The sequence below is a fragment of the Lagopus leucura genome, unplaced genomic scaffold, assembly GCF_019238085.1.
Source record: "Lagopus leucura isolate 7727_CA_CO unplaced genomic scaffold, USGS_WTPT01 Super-Scaffold_73, whole genome shotgun sequence".
Taxonomy (NCBI): Eukaryota; Metazoa; Chordata; class Aves; order Galliformes; family Phasianidae; genus Lagopus; species Lagopus leucura.
Genome location: NW_024962252.1, coordinates 47,362,982 through 47,369,522, shown reverse-complemented (window position 1 = coordinate 47,369,522; position 6,541 = coordinate 47,362,982). Strand labels below are relative to the sequence as shown.

Sequence of the window (6,541 nt, the reverse complement as noted above, 5' to 3'; positions counted from 1 at the left end):
TGTTCAGAATTCACTTCTCATAACTTTAGACATGTGAAAACTTTTTGTCTAAGGGTATGTCTATGTCTGCATTTTGGCTTCAGGCAGCAGCATGATTTTGAAGTGAATCCTCACTTCCTACTATACATTGATTCATTTTATAGAGCAGTTTTAGTGGGATGAAACTGGTTTCCTCTAAAGGAAGCTGTGGATTCTCGTCCACGCAACTGTGATACAAGCTCCAGGAAAAAATTTGCTGAAATGAATGCACCTTGGAAGATGAGAGGACTCACATTTCCAGCACTGTTGTAAAGGATCTGCCCACTGCCTATTTTTCCTTCAAATTCCTTATCACCCAGTGACTCCTTGCAAAGCAAGTCTTGTTCTGTTTGAGAACATTTTCTGGAGCTCCAAGAAGTCACTGTAGCAGTTGGCAAACGCGTAAATGTCACAGCAATTAGATTTTCATTGCCTGTGAAAAATGGTCCTGTATGCTTTTGAAAAGATGCAATTCTTTGGTTTCTGAAAAAAATAAATAAATATATTTTAAGTGCAGTAAGAGATTTTTTGTAATCCTGTACTGTAGTAGAGCATACACTAAGCATCGAAGTTTAATAGAAAAAACTTATAATTTGATTATTTTATTAAATCATTCACTTCTGATTTCAGAGAAGGCTGAAGCCAACCAGAAATACACCATGATTTTGTCATCCATCAAAGATTTATTAGATAACATATTTCACAAATAAAATCCTTTTGTCACATATGCTTGACTAATCTATTAAACAGGCATGACTTCAAAGGGTACATAGGTGCAATAACCAATCCATAAAGAGCAAGTGGGAGGATTGGGACGGAACACTTGCAAATTTAAAGAAAGTGGCATAAACATATGTTACAGAAAGGAGAAAACTACATACATGGCAAAAGGGCAAAGTTGAGTGAATTTCTATTCTGGCTATGCAGATACATACTAGTTCTGGCTATAATTTTTTTAATAGATACACTGTTCTATCAAGATCAGAAGTTTCTGAGGAATGTATTGATTTTAAAAATATTTTGTTCCTAAATGGAATGATAAGATATATGTGCTTTTGGGTCATACTTTAAAATTACGTCTTTGATTTTATGCATTGGGGCATAAAGATTCATAATATCCAAAAAGACAAAAAAAAAAAAAAAAAAAAGAATTGAAATCTATATAGTTTCTTCATCCTCAATGTTTTTAAACAGGCTGGTTTACAGAGTATATTATGGTTCTCGTAACAAATTAATTTTAATATACTAGTCGTTCTTTGCTGAGAAGATTTTTTGTTTGACAAGTTGAGTTACCCAGGCATAGAAGTGCTATTTCAACAGCGTCATTTCTTTATCCCCAGGTAATAGGTACTCTGGAAGCAAAATAAGAAAGCAGTGTCCTAAGTGACTATATTTTGTTTCTGACTTCTTTCTCTGTTATGAGAGAATTCTTTTAACTTTTAAATCCTTTGTGGTACTTTTGTTTTAACTCAGAAATACATTGTTAGATATGGTAAAAAGACTTAATCGTTAAATCATGTACTTGCCATGGGAGAATATTTGTATCCTCAGAAACAAAATTCTTCCTTTTCATTTTGGCACTGGGTCTCTTGCAGTTTTTAATAATTTGCTGTTGAAATAGTTTCACCACAAACAAGTGTGGAAATCAAGCTATTTCTAGAAAAGTTAGGTAAAATCAGGATGAGAAGCAGGCGGCTTCCTCAGAGAGGGACTTTGCCTGTTACATTTTTCCCTTCTCTATCTTCTAAAGACTCACACTTCCCTACTATTTGGAATAAAGAGATATTTAAATTAATCCAAGGAAATGCCAAGTAATTCCCACTCATGGCAGTGAGTGAGGAGAGTTCTAACATTTAAAACCTCCCTGTTGCTCAGCTTGGATTTAACTCTTCATATACCTCTTGCAGATATCCCTGGTTTTCTGTCTGTTTGGCAAGGAATGTTGTAAATACAGACTCACTTCAGAGTTGAAGAGCTGATGTCCATCTCAGGGTTAAAACACATTCTGATTCATCTTGTCCAGGGCTTGAGCAAAGTTTTTAGAGAGCATCTTGAACAGATGAGAGCACTGACCTAGCTACTGTGCTTGAAACCTTAGGGCATCAGCTTAGTTTACCAGGCACAGCATCTCTATGTACTTTTATTTCACTGCTGTTTTACAGCAGGGTATTGTCTTGTACAGTTCTCCTTATCTACACTTTTAATGGGTGTTTATAGTTTGTGGCAAGCAAATAAATAAAACACCCTTTTAGAATTGGAAAGTTGAAATGTAATACATATAAACCAATCAAGGCAATCCTACAATCTGACAATGATTAACCACAACAGCAGCAGAGTAAAGCTACTTATACATACAGAAATTATTATTATTATTTTTTTTTAAAGAAGAAACCCTCACCTTCCAACATTTTTCAGAGGTTAGCTACCAAAAAACTGTTAAATATAGCATGTGTTAGATTTAACTGATCATCAACAATCAACCTGATTTCATTTGCATGAACTTTGAAGTGATTTTATGTTGACTGTGTGATGTATGCATGCACTCCTGAGGCCCTCCAGCCCAAATAGGCTGCTAGCTTCCCTGGGTGCCCTTCCTCCCCTCCCGCACAGCCCAGCCTGGAATGCTGCGGTTTTGCAGTCCAGACGTATATGTGGTTGTTGGTTTGGGGCTTTTTTTAAAATGAATAGGGCTCGTAGAAAGCAAAACAAATACTGCGAGTTTGCATGTAAAAACATGGCTTGAAGATTCCGGAATAAGATTAAAATAAGAATACGTTTTTAAACTCCAGTTCTCTTAACTGTCTGAATATTCTTCTTTGCCTGGAAATAATTGAAAAATATTTCACAGAAACAATGCCATTTGTCATGAGAGCTTATTGGAAGAATAGTAGGGTCCACTCTAGTATAATCTTAGAGTGGCTCATCAACAGAATTTTTTGAAGTTCCAGTGGGCAAGTATATAATAAAAACAAAATCAAAGTGGAGAGTATTATTTAGAATACTATTTTTAAGGGAATATCACACTCATTAGAAGCTAAATGGGCACCTGTTGTCAGCAACTGCACCCTGATAGACATGCTGAATATTTGTTCTTCAGAACATTTTAATCTTGAGAACATGTCCACATGTACCTATTCCAGGCAGATCAGTAATTCCCACTGACCACCTCACTGCTTGGCTACATGCAAGCTCTCTGACATGTCATAGAATCTCATACAATTATTTTCTGTCTCTATGGCTGTTAACACTTCACAATTGTGGTGGGCTCTGCCTTTATAGATCAGAGATTTCCAAAGATGATTAGTCACACCAGAAGCAGGCAGTTCTGGAAAACTCAGAGTGTATTATTAAGCATCTTCCAGCTCTGCTTAAGACATTTAGGAGAAGGGATAGTCAGGATGCTTTGCACTGAGCTTCAGAACACCCTTGGGTTTGCTTGGCATTGCTACATGCTGGGCAGTCACAGTCTTGTGGAGAAGAAAGGAACTTCTCTACTGCATGTTGGATTTGCTATGTAATTCCTTTGACGAGTATGACACCTCTGCTAGTTATAATATACTAATGAAAAAGCAGTTTACCATTGCAAGGCAACACAAATTTACTCCAACCAGTCTTTCCTGAGCCTTTTGTTTTCAGCCTATTTAACTTATGAGCCACGGAAGGCATACAGTGAGTAAGACTGTGTCCAGGTGTGCCCAGACAGCAAACTGCAATTGTCTTTAGGTAACAAAGGGGCAAAAGTTCAAAAGAAAAGGATGCTTTATACTGGACAATAGATAATTCAAATTGCTTATATTTGACTGGAGTGGGATAGAGCGGCAGGGAAACTGAGTTTAAATGGCTGTAACATTTACCTAATGTATTTCTATTCAAACCAAAGGTGACAAAAGAGTAGTACTTTCATTTCCTTTCATCTAAACTTTGATTTTGAAGAATATCTATTGGTTCATTTAGCTTTGGATGTACAACAAAGGAATAAGCAAACCTGCATATAGACAGATACATATAAATATATCATTATTGAAGTTCCTATGTAGGGAACACATAAAAAAGAAAAAAAAAAATATCAGCCAGAAAAGAACGAAGTAAATATGATGGCAAACATTGCTGACAGCCAACGCCTTTCACATTTTCCCATCATTGCTGACTTTTTGTTGCTCTCATGACACTGAGCTAAATCCCCAAATACTTATTTTTAATGTAACAACTACACCATTAGATTCTCATTCAAGAGGATGACTGTGATGAGTACCTTTAGTAAGACATGTCAAGATATTAACTATTAATAAGCAGGTTTTTCGCAATATGAACTTGCAATAAGTAACAAATTTTTTAAAATTCAGTTTTTGTCAGACTGACATGAAGTTATCCCCTAGAAATAGGCATCTTCTCCACTTTATGACAATACAATTTGGTGCTCAAAAAGAGCTTTTTTAATTGGTTTTTGAAGGCTGGAGTAGTGACTACAAACAAGTTTTACTTCCTCTGGGGGGTTCATTGCTCTCATGCAGCTGTTGTTTCAGTCTTTCATACAGATTTTGTAAAAAATGTAATAGACACTTCCTTACATATAGCTGTTCATGGGATCTGGAATGACAGGGTGGGCACATTACAGTAAATGGTGTTCAGAAAGAAATGTTGTGAAAACAAAGAAAGCCACATAGGAAAACACTGACAAAACCACGCAAATATGTGGCTTATCTATTTTGTCTATTTGCTTTCTTTATGTTTTGGAGGTTTTCACAGAGCGCATGTGGCTCTCGCTTCCAGGCACACAGTATGCAGTTTCAGGATTCTCTAAATGGAGAGAGTAGTCTAAAAACTGTGAATATAATTAGATATGGAATACTTTTAACAGCTGGAGGGATTTCACACTTACAGCCCAATTTACAAAACTTTGGGCTTGGCACTGTTTCAACACTAGCACTGGAAGTAATAATTTCGCTGGCATTTTTTGGCTCCTGAAATTATTTATGTCTATACATATATCATTTAAAAATCACACACGCAAAAAGAAGCCATCTTATTTCTTCCTGGTTAATGGTAAATGAGCAACTTTAAAAGAAGTATCAAAGAGAATTTAAAAAAGAAAAAAAAAAAAAGCAATCTGACACAAGGCCCATGCCTAACAGTTTACAGCTAATTTCTCTCCCTGCTTACAAAAGGTCTCATGTAGTTTCCTGCATTACTGAAAATGTTTTAGACATTTTTCTCATATTATAATGGAGTGAATTTGATCAACAAAAAAAAAAAAAAAAAAAAAAAAAAAAAATTAGCAAGTATGCAGTGCATCATATACAGGAGCTAGAAAAGCAGATGCATCAAAGAGGTGAACCAGATACCATTTCTGAGATGAGACCTAACAGGGAGTGAAAACAGCAAGAATGCAAGAGACAAATAATAAATAATAAAAACTGTAATCTATTATTTTCTCTTTACTTGGATGTGTTTTAATAGTAAAATAGTATTGAGCCTATATGGAGTTCCTATCTTGTAAGAATCCCAACCAGCACAGTTCCTGCATGATTTACTCTCATTTTCAGGTTTGAGAAATTTAGAAAAGTCACCTCATTGAAACATGTTCAGTAGTATCCCTCTCAAATGGGAATTGTATTTCTCACTAAAACAGTGTCTTAATGAACATGTAGCATCCTGCAATGCAATGGAAAGCGCAGCAATGACAGCAGAGCAGAAAGGTCCTAGGCTGCAACAGTTGAAGATTTGCTCAAATGCAACATCTGTAAGCACAGAAATAAGGGAAAGATGTTACTTACCATCAAAAGACCTCAGGTATGCACAGATCTTCAACAAAATACCTGCACAGATCCCCAATACCTTACCTCCACTGCCAACCCTTAAATGAGGTATGGGAAGGGGTGGATACTGGCTCCACGCCTTCTGGTCACTCAGGTGCATTGCATGCAGCTGAGCTCTCCTGAGTTGGCCCTGCTTTCCTATCAAGTGCTTGATCATTGTTTCAGGCCGTGACTTGGCATTTCTGCTACACATCCCAGGGCTGTTAAGTCCACATTAGAATAAAAATACATGTTTAATCATTTAATAGTCACTAACACCGATACAGAAAGAAATAATGCCGAAGAATTAGATTGTGATGATACCAAAACAATGCTCTCTAAAGCATAGGCCATTCCTGGAAAAAATATACCAGGTAAGGTCCTGATACTAGTGCAGACCTATGTTTTGCATTACATAACTTAAAAGTTCCCACTGAGTTTTTACACAGTGGTACAAATGTATGCTCTGTTTGCAACCAGTGAAGGGGAAAGATATTCCTGTACTTCTTTTAGGGTTTGCAGAATATGTTTATGACTGCAGGCTCCTTTGCTACACAGCTAATCTTCTATTAATTTAGGACTATGGAAGATGGACCTAAAAGAGAGACTTGTTGCACTGCACAAACTCTTTTAGGTTTGCAGTTGCGCAGTTGGGAGAAATCTCATGGGAGCAATTAGCTCAGTCAATATTCATCCATTCAGTGATTTTTTCCTTCAACTTCTATCTT

General features: G+C 36.4%; 1 long non-coding RNA gene across 1 annotated transcript; it reads right to left on the bottom strand.

The window, feature by feature from the left end:
• Nucleotides 1-455: 455 nt before the first annotated feature.
• LOC122183265 lies at nucleotides 456-5,832 on the bottom strand. The gene is made up of 3 exons (XR_006180183.1): nucleotides 5,793-5,832; nucleotides 1,312-1,370; nucleotides 456-501 (listed from the first exon to the last, which is right to left on the bottom strand). It is a non-coding gene; the product is annotated as an uncharacterized LOC122183265 (long non-coding RNA).
• Between the last annotated feature and the right edge of the window lie 709 nt (nucleotides 5,833-6,541).